Source organism: Hylobates moloch, unplaced genomic scaffold, assembly GCF_009828535.3.
Source record: "Hylobates moloch isolate HMO894 unplaced genomic scaffold, HMol_V3 SCAFFOLD_12, whole genome shotgun sequence".
Classification (NCBI taxonomy): Eukaryota; Metazoa; Chordata; class Mammalia; order Primates; family Hylobatidae; genus Hylobates; species Hylobates moloch.
Genome location: NW_026652287.1, coordinates 31,100,377 through 31,117,952, shown reverse-complemented (window position 1 = coordinate 31,117,952; position 17,576 = coordinate 31,100,377). Strand labels below are relative to the sequence as shown.

At 42.7% G+C, this 17,576-nt stretch overlaps 1 pseudogene; it reads left to right on the top strand.

Moving 5' to 3' along the window:
• Positions 1-2,803: 2,803 nt before the first annotated feature.
• Positions 2,804-3,636, top strand: LOC116478044 (insulin-induced gene 1 protein-like; annotated as a pseudogene).
• Positions 3,637-17,576: the final 13,940 nt, after the last annotated feature.

The following is a 17,576-nucleotide window of genomic DNA, read 5'->3' as shown; positions in this document are numbered from 1 at the left end:
ATATACACATAAATATATATGTATATGTGTGTGTGTGTGTGTGTGTGGGTATACATATATATTTTGGAGACAAGATCTCACTGTGGGCCGGGCGCGGTGGCTCACGCTTGTAATCCCAGCACTTTGGGAGGCCGAGGCGGGCGGATCACGAGGTCAGGAGATCGAGACCACAGTGAAACCCCGTCTCTACTAAAAATACAAAAAATTAGCCGGGCGTGGTGGCGGGCGCCTGCAGTCCCAGCTACTCGGAGAGGCTGAGGCAGGAGAATGGCGTGAACCCTGGAGGCGGAGCTTGCAGTGAGCCGAGATTGCGCCACTGCACTCCAGTCTGGGCGACAGAGCGAGACTCCGTCTCAAAAAAAAAAAAAAAAAAGATCTCACTGTGTTGCCCAGGCTGATCTTGAATCTTTGGCCTCAAGCAATCCTGACTTGGCCTCCCAAAGTCCTGGGATTACAAGCATGAGCCACTGCACCCAGCCTGTTGACTCTTAAAATACTGCTATTTATACCTTGTTTTATTTATCCCGCTAGGTATACATGTGTTTCTTATATTTACGTTAGTAAAGTTACATTTTTATCAGGTTTAGAAGCCATTATTTGTTCAAATATTGCCTTTCTTCTCTCACTCTATTCTCTCCATCTCAGTCTCCGTTAATATATATTCTTCCTTTCTCCATACCTCTTTATCTTTTTTCATATTTTCCATTGGTTTATTTGTGCTCTGTTCCATATAATTTCTTCAGGTCTATATCCCAGTTTAATTCTGTCTTTGGCTATGTCTAATTTATTGTTTGATCCATCCACTGTAATTTTTGTCAAATATATACATTTGACAAAATATATATAAATATATGTAATAAATATAAATATATACTTAAAAAATATAAATATAATAAATATTTTAAATATAAATATAATAAATATGATATAAATATAAATATATAATAAATATAATATATAAATATACATATACATTAAAAATATGGTTTTTTTGAGACAGGATCTCACTTCATTGCCCAGGCTGGAGTGCAGTGGCACAAGTATGGCTCACTGTGGTCCTGACCTCCTGGGCTTAAGCAATCCTCCCACCCCAGCCTCATGAGTGGCTGAGATTACAGGTGCACTCCACCACACCCAGCTAATTTTTCGATTTTTTTGTAGAGACAGCCTCTCCCTATGTTGCCCAGGCACATCTCAAACTCTTGGGCTCAAGGAATCCTTCAGCCTTGGCCTCCCAAAGTGCTAAGATTACAGGTGTGAGCCACGCACCCAGCCAATTATATATTTTTATTTCCAGAAGCTGTGTTTGATTCCTTTAAAATATTTCTAAACATTTTATAATATGCTTTTTTGCTTGCTTATGTTTGTGATTCCATCCTTTATTTCTTTAAATTATTTTATCTTTAATATTTTATACTTTGTGTATGTGTATGCATATCTGAAATCTTTGTGAGTGTACATTTGCTTTTATTGTTGCTATTGACTTTTATTATATTGGCTTGTTACCTTATTTATTTGTTTGCTTTTTTTTTTTTTTTTTTTTTGAGACAGGGTCTCGCTCCGTGGCCCAGGCTGGAGTGCAGTGGCCTTGATCTTGGCTCACTGCAACCTCTGCATCCCAGGTTCAAGCATTTCTCCTGCCTCAGCCTTCAGAATAGCTGGGTCACAGGCATGTGCCATCACACCTGGCTAATTTTTGTGTTTTTAATAAAGATGGGGTTTTACCATGTTGGCTAGGCTGGTCTTGAACTCCTGACCTCAGGTTATCCACCCACCTCGGCCTCCCAAAGTGGGAGAGATTACAGGCATGAGCCACCGCACCCAGCTACCTTATTTATCTGGAAGAGCTGTTTCACAGTTCATTTTTGGTTGACTTCAGTCTGGGTGACCTTTGGTGACTATATAAGATGTGGATATTTCCACTCCACCCTTCATCCCAGAAGATTTAATTGTTTTCTTGTGCTGGGAACAAGAGTGGTTAACAATGTTACATGGTCTTAGATCCCTTTGAGAATCCCTGCTCAGTGTAGAATTCTCAGATTTCATTCTTTCACCTTGACCTTCACCCAAAGTCTACTTTGCTAATAGTTTGCAGTGATTATTTTGGAATGTTCCCATGGGACAATCTCATTTCTTACATGTCCTTGCTACTTACTGTTCCCTGTATTAGCCTTATCTCACTTTTAAGGGTCTTAGGGAACTGCTGAGACCTTCCTTACAGCAGTTCAAATAAATTAAATAATCTCTTTGGGCTAAATTTTTTTTTCTTTTTTTTTTTTGAGACGGAGTCTTGCAAAGTCGCCCGGGCTGGAGTGCAGTGGCACAATCTCAGTTTACTGCAATCTCTTCCTCCCGGATTGAAACGATTCTCCTGCCTCAGGCTCCCGAATAGCTGGGATTACAGGCGCCCACCACTATGCCCGGCTAATTTTTTGTATTTTTAGTAGAGACGGGGTTTCACTATGTTGGTCAGGCTGGCCTGGAATTCCTGACCTCGTGATCCAGCCGCCTCGGCCTCCCAAAGTGCTGGGATTACAGGCGTGAGCCACCGAGCCCGGCCTCTTTAGGCTAAATTTTAACACATTTATGAGACATTTACATTTTTTCCTTTGTGAATTTCTTGAATTGTGTAATTTATCATTTTTCTCAATGTTCTATACTTAGTATTTTCCATCTAATGTCGAATGTTTCGAAAGCATGATTTCAAGCCCTCTGTCTAAGCCGCACTTGGGGATGTCCCGGGCCGCGACTCTTCCTTCCACGCCGCCCGGGCCAGGAAGCGCCTCTCCGATGGGGGTGACGGATGCCCAGATTGCACGACCACTTCTGGAGCTGCTCCTGAGGGCACAGCGCGAGACGTCGAGGCCCGCAGTGAGCGGGGGCCGCGGGGCCGGCTGCCAAGGTTGGGGATATGATCAGCACCTCCGTCTCTGGCCCTTCCCTGCTGGCGGTCTATGGGGCCCCGGACACTGACCCTGCTCCTGGGGGCCGCAGTGCTACGATGAGCAGTCCCGGGCCCGGAGGCCCCCACACCAACACCTGGCATCATCGCCTGGTGCAGAGAAGCCTCGTGCCCTTCTCAGTAGGGGCGGTCCTAGCCCGGTCCTCAACCTGCTGCAGATCCAGAGGAATGTCCCCCTCTTCCCCGAGGAGGTGATCGCCACCATCTTTTTCTCTGCCTGATAGGTCCCTCCCTGCTGCAGGACAGTGGCTGCTGTTGTTGGTTTACTGTACCATCGTACCGACAGTCACCTCGGAGAACCCCACAAATTTAAGAGAGTGGGGCAGTGTCATGCGCTGCATAGAAGCTTTTGTTGGCATTGACCATCCCAGTGCCAAATTGGATTTTGTCAATAATGTCCAGCTGTCCTTGACGTTAACAGCCCTGTCTTTGGGCTTTTGGTGGACATTTGTTGGTTCAAGAAGTGGCCTCGAGCGTGGGATCACCATAGCCTTTCTAGCTGCTCTGATCACTCAGTTTCCGTGTGTAATGGTGACTATGAGTACACATCCCCAGATTTCCTCTATGTTCATTCTTGTTTCCCATGTATAATCTTTCTCAGGGGGTGTCTCACAGTGGGAAGCATAGGACGACAGTTAGCTATGGGTGTTCCTGAAAAGCCACATAGTGATTGAGTCCTTGAAACCACCAATTCTGAAGAGCAAGTAAGATTTGGGAAGAAAATCCGATCGTGGATTATGACAAAGATTATCTTTTTTGTTAAATAATCTATTCAGATTGGGCTGACCGTACAAATGACTCATGGAAAAAGATGTTCAATAGTGAAGTGGAGAAAATAACTACTTTACCTTGAAGTCCTTCCTTGACTGAATGCACTAGTGCCTCTCTGTGCCCTGGAACATTCTGCCAAGGCTGCGTGGGTTCAGGCAGGTGGCAGTTTCCTGAGTAAATTTCATTCATGATTAAAACAAGATGCCATATTTCAAGCCTTAAACTAAGACTTAATTACCAACTATCAGTTTTCTATCACTGCCCAAAGGAGATAGGTTGGTAGTGCTTAACAAAGATGAAGTATGGCATGATAGGAATAATATTTATCCAAAAAATTTTTAAAAATAAGTTTGTGTGGCCAGGCGCAGTGGCTCACGCCCATAATCCTAGCACTTTGGGAGGCCGAGGCTGGTGGATCTCCTGAGGTTAGGAGTTCGAGACCGGCCTGGCCAACATGGTGAAACCCCGTCTCTACTAAAAATGCAAAAATTAGCCTGGTGTGGCAGCAGGCGCCTGTAATCCCAGCTACTCAGGAGGCTGAGGCGGGAGAATCGCTTGAACCCGGGAGGCGGAAATTAAATTTTGTTCAAAAAAAAAAATTGTAAAAAAAAAAAAAAAGAAAAAAAAAAAAAGGAAAAAAAAAAAAAGAAGAAGAAGAAGAAGAAGGAGGAGCAGGAGGAGGAGGAGGAGGAGAAGGAGGAGGAGGAGGAGGAGGAAGAAGAGGAGGAAGAAGAAGAGGAAGAAGAAGAAGAAGAAGAAGAAGAAGAGGAAGAGGAGGAAGAAGAAGAGGAAGAAGAAGAAGAAGAAGAAGAAGAAGAAGAAGAAGAAGAAGAAGAAGAAGAAGAAGAAGAAGAGGAAGAAGAAGAAGAAGAAAAGAAGCATCAGTGAGTATAGAAAGGTTGTGCTCTAAGTAGGGTTGCAGTGTGGCCCCACTTCATGGTGTCTCTCGTTCATGCTACAGTGATGTGCTTACATGGTCACACGTGTGCATATCACCAGTGAGTCAACAGTGCTTTTCATTCCACCCGTGGAAGTTTGTGTAGACAATCTTACTGAGCAAAAGGCAATGAAAAGTCATGGTTCTACACTGTGATATATTGGAATTTTCACCTCAGTCTGTGAAGTTTATTTCCAAATCCATAATCATCTAAGAATGAATACCTATCTGTTCAATCTTAGTGGGCCAAAATGGTTTGTTTCTTTGTTACTCCAGAATGGAGATGACTGGTTTTATTTTCCCGCAGCCCTATGGAATTTGCAATCTGTGATTGCCTTGTGAAAAGGAGAGTGCATATGTCACTGCATTAATCATGTGGTGTTTCCAAATATTCCATGATATTAGTGAGCACAACGGTGAGCACAATTTAATGGCACAGACCATATTAGACCTAATTTGGAAGTATTGGATCTTAAACTTCAAGTGCAAAGTATATGAAAACCAATCTGAGCTTTGTAGCTCTTAAATATTTATTTTTTTAACGTGTGAGATGTTCAAGAGAAGCGTTCTCCATTACTTTCAGTGCTGCATGGAGGAAACTCGGCAATGGTTTCTTTCACTTGTGAAGTTCCTTTCGTGTTATACCCCCCACTGAACCCTCAGCCTTTGAAGTACTCCAGTTTTGTGGGTTTATTAATTTTTACCTACAAATTTACCTTGTTGTATTTTGCAGTTTGAATGTTTTTGGTTTGTTTTAAAATCTGAGAAAGTGGCTTGATTAAAAAACTCATTTTACATAGAAGTCACCAGTCAGTAGAATAAAAACTTAGACTAACTTGCCTATGAGTGTTGATCTATGTATTTGGTTTCACGTATGTGATGATCGTCTTTGGGGTTTTTTTGCTTTGTTTCGAGGGATCTTGGAGTAAATTTTAGATTCCTGAAGCTAATTTGTTTTAGAGGAATTTTGTTTTTAAAAATAAGATTATTGGCCAGGTGCGGTGGCTCACGCCTGTAATCCCAGCACTTTGGGAGGCCAAGGCAGGCGGATCATGTGGTCAGAAGATCGAAACCATCCTGGCTAACACGGTGAAACCCCGTCTCTACTAAAAATACAAAAAAATTAGCCAGGCGTGGTGGTGGGCACCTGTGGTCCCAGCTATTCAGGAGGCTGAGGCAGGAGAATGGCGTGAACCCGGGAGGCAGAGCTTGCAGTGAGCCGAGATCCCACCACTGCACTCCAGCCTGGGCAACAGAGCCAGACTCTGTCTCAAAAAAAAAAAAAAAAAGATTATTCTGAACTTTGGGTTGATCTTTTATACATTTTCTGAAAATGCAAACAAATAATTACTTATGTGAAAAAAATGTCAAATTAAGATATCAGGATTTTATGAAAAACCAGAAGTTATTAGATAAAGACAGTAAATGAATCTTTAAAACATTCTGGATCATGTGCAATGTCTTTTTCTCTTAAACTGGAAATAAATCTATATCCGTTAGAAATAATGTAGCCTAAAAAATGCAAATTTGGCCAGGCATGGAGGCTCACACCTGCAATCCCATCACTTTGGGAGGCCAAGGCAGGTGGATCACCTGAGGTCAGGCATTTGAGACTAGCCTGACCAACACAGTGAAACCCTGTCTCTACTAAAAATACGAAAATTAGCTGGACGTGGTGGCATGCTCCTGTAATTCCAGCTACTAGGGAGGCTGAGGCAGGAGAATCACTTGAACATGGGAGGCGGAGGTTGCAGTGAGCTGAGATCGTGCCACTGCACTGCAACCTGTGTTGCAGAGCAAGACTACATCTCAAAAAAAAAAAAAAAAAAAAAAAAATCCAAAACCAATTAAAACTTTATTCTGAAGAATGACAAATCTAGATCCTATTTTTAAAATTTGTGTTTTTGTTTTTGTGGCTTGTTTTGAGACAGGGTCTCACTCTGTCCCCCAGGCTGGGGTGCAGTGGTGTGATCTCAGCTCACTGGAACCTCTGCCTCATAAGCTCCAGTGATCCTCCCATCTCAGCCTCCCAAATAGCTGGGAATACAGGCCTGTGCCTCCGTGCTTGGCTAATTTCTTGTTTTTGTGTCTGTGTGTGTGTGTGTGTGTGTGTGTGTGTGTGTGTGTTTCTAGAGATGGGGTCTCACCATGTCACCCGGGCTGGTCTGGAACTCTTGGGCTCAAGTGATCTGCCCACCTGGACTTCCCAAAGTGCTGGGTTTATAGGCATGAGCCACCACACCCAGCCCTGAAAAAACGTTTGAAACTCATATATGTTAAGTGTGTGATGTACTTATTATTAAATTAAACACTAAAAGACAAAGACAAACAACACATGATAATGCTTCAGGACTCCAAATCTCAGTGTCAACTCAGCCTGTGTTGAATGGTCCTTGAATGCCTTTGGGTATTCCTCTTTCCCCAGTGCCCAGCTACCTCAGTAAATGACCACTGGTCTTTTTGATAAAGGACTGAAAATCATTACAGAATATACTCAAGATGATGTTTCAGGGTTCTTTATTCTGGTGACCTGGCCACCTCTTCAGTCCACCAGTACCAAGTCTGAAAACTGACTTAGGTTCAACATCAGGGCAAGAGATCCTGATTTCCTTTTGAGTGACCACCCCAATTTTGTCAAATGCAGTTTATTAACCATTATACAACTATTGCTAAGCCCAGGGACTGACACATAGTAAGTACTCAAAAATATTTGTTGAATGAATGAATGATGCTTGGAACTTCAGAGACATAAGAGTTTAGGGTGGTATATAAAACCTCAGTCAATCAGTGATTATTGAAATGTTTATGCTTTCATTAAGTATCCTACTTGACCTACAGGGAAAACATAGATACCTGCAGGGAAACATCAAAAACATAGCCTCTGGAATCAATCAGTGTGATTTGATACGAAGTCTCCTCTTATCATTTCTAAGTCTCAGTTTCCTCATGTGTAAAACGGGTATTATAATAATAACTTACAAGGCTGCTGTGTGGATCAAATGAGATAATGCACATAAAGATCTCAGCATGGTGCCTGATACATAGCAACAAGTGTTATAAGGTTAACATTTTATTTATTCATTTTATTTTATTATTATTAGTTTTTGAGACAGTGTTCCTCCGTCACCCAGGCTGAAGTGCAGTGGCACGATCTCAGCTCACTGCACCCTCTGCCTCCCAGGTTCAAGCAATTCTCCTGCCTCAGCCTCCTGAGTAGCTGGGATCACAGGCCTGCACCCCCACACGCAGCTAATTTTTTTTTTTTTTTTTAGACAGAGTTTTGCTCTTTATTGCCCAGGCTGGAGTGCAGTGGTGCGATCTCCGCTCACTGCAACCTCTGTCTCCCGGGTTCAGGTGATTATCCTGTCTCAGCCTCCTGGGTAGCTGGGATTACAGGCTCCCACCACCACGCCCAGCTCGTTTTTGTATTTTTAGTAGAGGTGGGGTTTCACCATGTTGGCCAGGCTGGTCTCGAACTCCTGGCCTCAGGTGAACTGCCTGCCTTGGCCTCCCAAAGTGCTAGTATTACAGGTAGGAGCCACCACGCCTGGCCAATTTTTTTTGTATTTTTAGTGGAGTCAGGTTTTGCCATGTTGGCCCAGCTGATCTCGAACTCCTGGCCTCAAATGATCCATCTGCCTCGGCTTCCCAAAATACTGGGATTATAGGTGTGAGCCACCATGCCCAGCATAAGGTTAAAAATTTAAATACCACAACTCCCGTATGCCACAACTGCTACTCCTTTGTCTCTGTTTATAATTGATCTAAACAATCTCGCTAAACTCCGTTTGGTTTGAGGGAGGAGGAAGGCAGAGAAGTGGGATGCCACAGGAGTTAAACTTGTCAAATAAAGGTCCCTTAGTCTCTGCAAGATGGTTAAGACTATCTCTTGCTGGGTAAATATTAAATAATCTAATATTTAACTCCACATCAGAGCCATTTCATCCATCTTTCTCTTACTTTTCAAGGTGTCAGGGTTCCATGGGCAAGCCATGTGTGCTCTTGGCGCATTTATCCATAAATGAGTCTCTCCATAGGCTTTGGAATCCTTGTAGGCTTCAAGGTTTTTGCTCAACTTAGTATTGATACCCTGGTTATGCTCAGCCACTGGGACACTGGGGACATTTGCTGCTGGAGTGTGCAGTATGACTATTGGTCTATCCTCTTGGTTGGCGTATATTAGTCTGTTCACTCACGGCTAATAAAGACATACCTGAGACTGGATAATTTATAAAGGAAGGAGGTTTAGTTGACTCAGTTCCGCATGGATGGGAGGCCTCACTATCATGGCAGTAGGTGAGTGAGGAGCAAAGCCATGTCTTACACGGTGGCAGGCAAGAGAGCTTGTGCAGGGAAACTGCCCTTTATAAAACCATCAGATCTTGAGAGACTTATTCACTACCACAGGAACAGTATGGGTGAAAATGCCCCATGATTCAATTATCTCCACCTGTCCCTGCCCTTGACACCTGGGGATTATTACAATTTAAGGTGAGATTTGGGTGAGGACACAGCCAAACCATATCAGTTGTGGTAGAGCCCATTGATCTACAAATATGACTTGACCTCACTTTTGCATCCCCTCAAGACTCAGCCACTGTCTCCCTCAGACATGTGGTAGAGGTTATCAGGCCTGTCTACCCACTTCCTCATGGTGACCCAATGGCAGGTCACACTCAATTACCTTTCACTTCCCCAAAGAGGATGCTGAAAAGGGGGCTTTTGACTCTCTTCCAAGTCATCAAGGGAGGTCTGCACTATCGAATTCGGCTAATTAGGCTCCCATTACATCATCATAGGCCTAGGTGCACTCTGCAGTGGTGTTCTCTCCATTTCAAAACAAGAAGTCAGGTTACATCTGTCTTTACATGTATTTTCTCTCTTCAACATAAACTGCGTTTTCCCTTTTCTAATCAGCTACTGATGCAGGATTTTTTACTCCTTACCACCACTAGGTCTGGGTTCTCATCTCACAACCAGGAAGAATTAGGCATGCAGACACTTGAAGAGTGAGTGGGGCAGAATTTATTAAGTGAAAGGAAAGCTCTCAGCGAAAAGAGGGGACCTGAAAGCAGGTTACTGGTTGCCCCCTTCACAGTTGAATACCAGGGCTTAAGGCATGAATTTCTGGTGGCTCCACCCTGTCCTTCCAGTGCTGATGCAGGCCCTTGGACTGAGCAGCTCCCTATTGATTTATTTCCCTTACTGCGTATACGTTAAGGAACGGAATTTTCCACTGCAGTCATGTTTAGGCAAGCTCCCTGTGCAAGTTCCCTTATCTGCACAAAACATCTGGTGTAAGCACTTGTGGGGTGGGTGGGAGGTTCTCTGGGAACCCTTCCCTTACTGTCTGCCTAAAGCAAGCTGGCTAACACTTATCACTACAACCCCTCGAGTTTCGACAGGGAGAAGGAGCTATGTGTAAAGCAAGGGTCTTGGTGTCTAATCTCTTCCTGCACATCTTCTACACCCTGCACCACTAGACCAGAGGAAGGCTTCCCTCTGGGTAGACGTCCCTTTTAGAAATTTTTTTTCTTCCTTGACCTAAAGCTAGTTCTTCTCTTTCTTTTCCCTGAGGCAATAAGCATCTCCTAGTCTTAAAGTGAGGAATGTTTGCAAGAATAGGAAAAAGATTATAGAGAAAAAACTAGTTGGGGAGGTATAACATTTATATCACCCTTTAACTATTAAATTTGAGTGTCCTTCTGCCCCTCTTCTCTTTTTAGATTAATTATACAAAATCAAGAGTACATGTTTTTACATAGCTAAGATATATGATACGGTCTGGCTGTGTCCCCACTGAAATCTCATCTTGAACTATAGTTCCCATAATCCCCACGTGTCATGGGAGAGACCTAGTGGAAGGTAATTGAATCATGGAGGCAGTTACCTCCATGCTGTTCTCGTGATAGTGAGTGAGATCCCCCCAGATCTGATGGTTTTAAAGGGTGTCCCCCTGACACCACCTTCACTCTGCACTTCCTGCTGCCACCATGTGAAGAAGGACATGTTTACTTCCCCTTCTGCCATGATTGTAAGTTTCCTGAGGCCTCCCCGGCCCTGTGGAACTGTGAGCCAGTTAAACCCCTTTCCTTTATAAATTACACAGGCTCAGGTATGTCCTTACAGCAGCATGAGAACAGACTAACACATAATATTTAAATTTTGATCATGAAACATTGGAGTTCAATACATATTAATGATGATATAATAATGACAGAATTGAGCAAAAACACAGAAAACTGCACTTGATAGGAATTGGAATGCATTCTGCCACAAAGACCTGTTTATAAAAAATAAACATAAAAAAGTAATCAGAATACTTAATGCTTCAGATTTTGGTCTGCTGATGAGTAATTTGAGCCAATCTTAAATAAGACTTTTCTTATTTTAATTCTTTTTTTTTTTTTTTTTTTGAAGATGGAGTCTTGCTCTGTCACCCAGGCTGGAGTGTAGTGGCGTGATCTCAGCTCACTGCAACCTCCACCTCCCGGGCTCAAGTGATTCACCTGCCACAGCCTCCTGAAAGCTGGGACTACAGGTGCACAGCACCACGCACGGCTAATTTTTGTATTTTTAGTAGAGACGGGGTTTCACCCTGTTGGCCAGGCTGGTCTCGAACTCATGACCTCAAGTGATACTCCCTCTTCAGCCTCCCAAAGTGCTGGGATTACAGGTGTCAGCCACTGCCCCGGCCTCTTATTTTAATTATTTAACCAAATAAATGTGAGGACAAAGGTCCTGGATGAGACCATAAAACCTGGATTATGATCATTATGATGGAGACTGCCACTAAATAGCATGTGAGTATGCACACATTACCTCTCTGGTTTTACAGTTTCTTCTTGCACATATCCAAGGCATTAGACCAGATGACCTCTAAGGAAACTTTTCGTAGATCTATAATTTTTTCTGAAATGCTCAGATGGCTCATTGTCCATAAATGTGTCAGCAAGCTGAGTTATTCATTGAGTCACATGTTAACCTCTCACTGGAACTGCAATGCATTACAATGCTGTTATGTAACTCTCCAGCCCCTTAGGATTTGGGGTCATTATAATTGGCCAGAATGGAAAGAACTCCTGAATGATATATCCGGTCTAAGCACAGGCACATGAATTACATGGCTGAGATTGGTAAACCTGAAAATTTTCTGAGAAGTAAACACATTTTTGTTACTATTAATTCTTTCCTCCTCCTCCTGCTCTTGCTTCATCACTTACTTCTGCTATGTCTTCATATTCTCTCTCAGAAAGCATTCTGTCCTAACCCCCAAATGTATCCCTCCATTTTGTCTTCTTGTGCTTCTCCACTTATCTTCTTGGAATAGAAGTCTGAACCTACTGCTTTATTTTTCAGTTCCATGCAATCCAGCTTCTATCTGTACCACTCTCCTGAAATTCCTACAAAGATTGCCAGTGACTGCTTATCTGCCCAAACCAATCTCTTCTTTTCCCCTTTGTGCTGATTCCACTGCAGCATTTGCTCTTTGGTAATCTCATATATACCAACCCCTTTCCACTGACGTTTCCCAAGTCAATTTCCAACTATCTAGCAGTTGTCTTCACCTAGTTGTCCTACAGACATCTCAAACTGTTGGATGTCTAAAACCAAATTCATAATCCTCCAGACTTCTTCTATTCCCTGGCTCAATTAATGATTAATATTCACTGAGCCTTTTTTTTTTTTTTTTGAGACACTCTCACTGTCACCTAGGCTGGAGTGCAGCGTCACCATCTTGGCTCACTGCAACCTCCACCTCCCGAATTCAAGCAATTCTCATGTCTCAGCCTCCCAAGTAGCTGGGACTACAGATGTGCACCACCATGCTTGCCTAAATTTTGTGTTATTTTTAGTAGAGATGGGGTTTCACAATGTTAGCCAGGCTGGTCTGGAACTCTTGGCCTCAAGTGATCTGCCCGCCTCAGACTCCCAGAGTGTTGGGTGTACAGGCACTAGACACCATGCCCAGTTCATTGAGCCTTTCAGACTAGAACCAACTCCTCCTCTTCTTCAATTCTTCTCTCTCTTATTCTGCTCATCCAATTGGCCAACAAATCCTTTTTCTCCATTCACAATCTACTGCCTTAAATTAGGTTTTTAGCATTTCTTAAAATGACCCTCCTGATGTTAATCGCTAATGCTGTCTCTATTCCAATCTACCCAAGGGTTGCTGGAGTTATTACCGCAAAAAATAAACTTGATGATGACACCACCCTACTCTTGAGCTCTCCTTGTTGCTCTCAGGGCAAAATCCAATCTCCTTAGCATGTTACACAAGGTCCTTTACAATGTCATCACCACCAATCTCCCCAGCCTTATCCTCATGTGTTCCAGTCACACTGGACCACTTATCCCCTAGACGAATCAAGTTCATTTGAACACCATGACCTTGAATTCAGGCACTGTTTTCTTTCCATATCCTTGATCACAATGCACAATGACAAATTGTACATCCTCAATCAACGTTTGAATGAATTAATCATGGATCTTGGATGGTGGTTTCTGAATAAGACAGTAATTAATATTATTATTATTACATATTTTTTGAGACTAATTCTCTTTCTGTCTCCCAGGCTGGAGTGCGGTGGCTTGATCTGGGCTCACCACAACCTCTGCCTCCAGGGTTCAAGTGATTCTTTGCCCTCAGCCTCCTGAGTAGCTGGGAATGCAGGTGCATGCCACTACGGCCGACTTATTTTTGTATTTTTAGTAGAGATGGGGTTTCACCATTTTGGCCAGGCTGGTCTCGAACTCCTGACCTCAAGTGATCCACCCGCCTCAGTCTCCCAAAGTGCTGGGATTACAGGCGTGACCCACTGTGCCTAGCAAGATATTAATTATTAAGTAAAAGAATTATGAAAGAAACCCCTCTCTCAAAAGAATCCCCCTCTCTTTGTCCTTGAGCAGGGAAGCAAACAATTACCTTCTGAACTTTTTGTCATTACCGTAGCCACTTTCAATTCTTGTCCAATTCATGTCAGATTATAAAAAGAAAAACAACTGTGGCCAGGAGTGGTGGCTCATGACTGTAATCTCAGCACTTAGGGAGGCCGAGGTGGGTGGGTCATCTGAGGTCAGGAGTTTGAGACCAGTCTGGGCAACACGGCGAAACCCCAATTCTACTGAAAATACAAAAATTAGCCAGGCATAGTGGTGGGCGCCTGTAGTCCCAGCTACTCGGGAAGCTGAATGGGGAGAATCGCTTGAACCTGGGAGGCAGATGTTGCAGTGAGCCAAGATCATGCCACTGCACTCCAACCTGGACAACAGAGTGAGACTCTGTATCAAAAGACAAACAAACAAACGAAAAAACCTGACAAAATCTTTTCCTCCTTTTGTAATATATTCACTATGTGGGGAGATAAATCAATGAGATCTTTGCGAATGGGAGTATCATACTCAGTTTGTCTGCAGATAATGACAACTAAAACATGAACAGCACCTTGTAGGAAAGCCCTATGTAGAATTGTTGAAGTAAATAGAGATTTATGATTAGCTAAACTGAGAAAGTCAGATCATATGAGTTCCTATATTCATGAGGTAATTTAGAAACTATTCATGAGGGGAAGGGAGAAAAAAAACCTGACCTCTTAAAACTTACAAGAATTTCTCACATTGTCATAATGGAAATTCCCAAATTTCTCAAATGTGCTTTTCTTCTTCATCTCTGGTAGCATGAAAGCATCTGCCAAAAAATATGAAACTTAAAATGTATTTAATGCCATTGCCCAAACTTGTAATAACTTGTAATAATCAGGTTATCCTTAAAACAGTCAAATGTCATTCCCATAAAGGGCACTGGCTCTCTCTCCTTTTGAGTAACGAAAAATTTTAAACCTTTGCTTCTTCCTTCTGATGTCTGTACTCATGGGGTTAACAGTACCTTTTATGAGGTGCTACTATGCTGCTGGTATGTACAAATGTATAGCATCAGATTCTCTAGGTAATAGTGTCAAACTACTACCGAGCATGCATCTATCTGTACATATGTTTTCAATAAACATGTATTAACCACTTACTTTGTGCTGGTGCTTGGCACTGGAAATAGAAATATATGAGATTAAATTCCTGCTGACAACGTTTAGAGTATAGAGTCTATCCACTCGGTTGACAAGTTAACATTGTGAAATCTGTAATAGAAAGAGCCTGAGGATACAGAGAAGTGACACAGAGGTCACACTTTGGGGCTGTTAGGAAAGGCTTCCTGAAGAAGGCCATTGCTGAGGAGAATACAATCCACAAGCGTTTATTAAGTGCCTATGCCAAGCCCAGCTCCAAGCCTGGGAATACAGTAGTGAATAAAGGAGAAAGATATTCCTACCTGCATGGAACTTACATTCTAGGAGAATAACCTGAAGAAAGAACAGAAGCTTGCCAGGTGAATGATCTACAAAGAAATGAACAGCATATCTTTGGAGGTTAGTTATATACAAGTAAGTATAGCTGAGAAAAGTTTCCAGCTCGCTGTGTAATCTCTGTCTTATCCAAAACTCATTGAGAACATGTTGAAGTGTCCCCAGTTTCTATAGAGGAGTGCTTCCCTCCACACCAGCGAACAGGACCTAGAATCCATTCATAGGTGAGGGGCCTCTGCCATGAAAAAGACATGTGCAGGCGCATATGTGCACTCAATCACACAGACACACATGCACATGCACACACACAGGGTGAGCCATTCACATGGTGACCACTGACACTGCACCGGCTGGTCCCAGTCTTGCCATCCCCATTGTAACAATGCTCAATGCCAGAAGCAGGAATAGAAGGAAGAGATTCTACCTGGTCCCTACCCCCAAGAGCGTGTTTTAAGTTTCTTCCTGATTACAAAAGGGAGTAGATGTTGTAGTATTTATGGTGCTTTTTAAAGAGAGAGTATGCACTAGTATGTGTGCCCCTTTTTTTCAGAGCAATGGTTATGCACACTCACTCAAATAAACTTACTTAAGTGTTTCAAAGGACTCTTGGATGGAGGATGGTAACATCTACTTGGCTATAATGATCCCTATGATCTTGCAATTTAAAAATATAGTATCTTGATTTTTTTCAACAGATATAAAGATGTGGGCGGGGTGTTGTGGCTCACACCCATAATCCCACCAGTTTGAGAGGACAAGGTGAGAAGATTGCTTGAGCCCATAAGGTCAAGACCAGCTTGGGAAACATAATGAGATGCTGTCTCTATTAAAAAAAAAAAAGATATAAAGGTGTGGGTGTGAATGCATTCCCTCCCTCCTTCCGTCCCTCCTTCCCTCCCTCCCTCCCTTTTTCCTTCCTGTTTCTTTACTGAACACATATTATATATCCAGTGTAAAAAAATTAGGCATACAGATATTTTTATAAATGAAAACAAAAGAGGAATCATATAGTTCCAGATGACATTGCTAATAATTTGGTATATTGTTTTACAGATTCATTCTTCATGCTTATTTTTCATAAATTAATACACATGCATTTTATTTTACAAAGTAAGAATGATACTATATACATCAGGGGCCCCCAACCCCTGAACCGTGGACCAGTACCATCTGTGGCCTGTTAGGAACCAGGCCGCAGAGCAGGAGGTGAGCAGTAGGTGAGCAAGCAGAGCTTCATCTGTATTTACAGCCACTCCCCATCACTCATATTACCACCTGAGCCACGCCTCCTGTCAGACCAGTGGCAGCATTAGATTCTCATAGGAGCATGAACCCTATTATGAACTGTGCATACCGGGATCTAGGTTGTGGGCTCCTTATGAGAATCTAATGTCTGATGATCTGTCACTATCTCCCATCACCCCCAGATGGGACTGTCTAGTTGCAGGAGAACAAGCTCAGGGTTCCCACTGATTTTACATTATGGTGAGTTGTATAATCATTTTATTATATATTACAATATAATAATAACAGAAATAAAGTACATAATAACTAATGTGCTTGTCTCATCCTGAAACTACCCCCCAGTCCCCAGCCAAGTAGATTTTTAAGAAAAAGAAAAGGTAATTCCTAACTTGTTTCCCAAGAATTTATATTCAAATAACATAAGCTATTGATTGGCCATACATTGTTCTTTGTATCACAAATTCCAGGAATTCAATGACAATGGGTAAGGCAGCTAGTCAGGAACAAAATATCTTTAAACAATTGTCCTCTGGCCTGGGCATGGCAGGGCATGGCTGAAGTCCTCTGCTCATGTCTCTCTGGCCTGCTGAATTTTGCATACTTCCCACACCACAGGCTGCTCTGAGCTGTTTTTCTTTTCTCAGAGGCCTAGGAAATAAAGTCCCTGCCTGAGAAGCCCCTTCCCAGCAAGAACTACACAGTAGAAAAGTAGCATAAATCTCTTATCCCAGGTGAATGTCTCATCATTTCTGCCTCGACATATGTTTTCTGCTTCTACAATACAACTTAGAAAAGTGGTATGGTTGTCAGACTAGGTGCAGTGGCTCATGCCTGTAATCTCAGCACTTTGGGAGGCCAAGATGGGCGGATCACCAGGTCAGGAGTTTCAGACCAGCCTGACCAACATGGTGAAACCTGGTCTCTACTAAAAATACAAAAATTAGCCAGACATGGTTGCATATGACTGTAATCCCAGCTACTCAGGAAGCTGAGGCAGGAGAATCTCTTGAACCCCAGAGGCAGAGGTTGCAGTGAGCCGAGATCACGCCATTGCACTCCAGCCTGGGCGACAGAGCCAGACTCCATCTCAAAAAAAAAAAAAAAAAAAAAAAAAAAAAAAAAAAGAAAAGAAAAGAAAATAAAGAAAAGAAAAAGGAAAGTAGTATGGTTGTCATAGTGAAACAGGATTGCTCCCTTGACCTTGACCCACTTCATGGGTAGGAACTGGAATGGCTCTTTTCACTCAGTCCACCGCTGGCCACTCCTCATGAGAGGTAGCATGTGAGCAAGTGAGTGTGGGAAC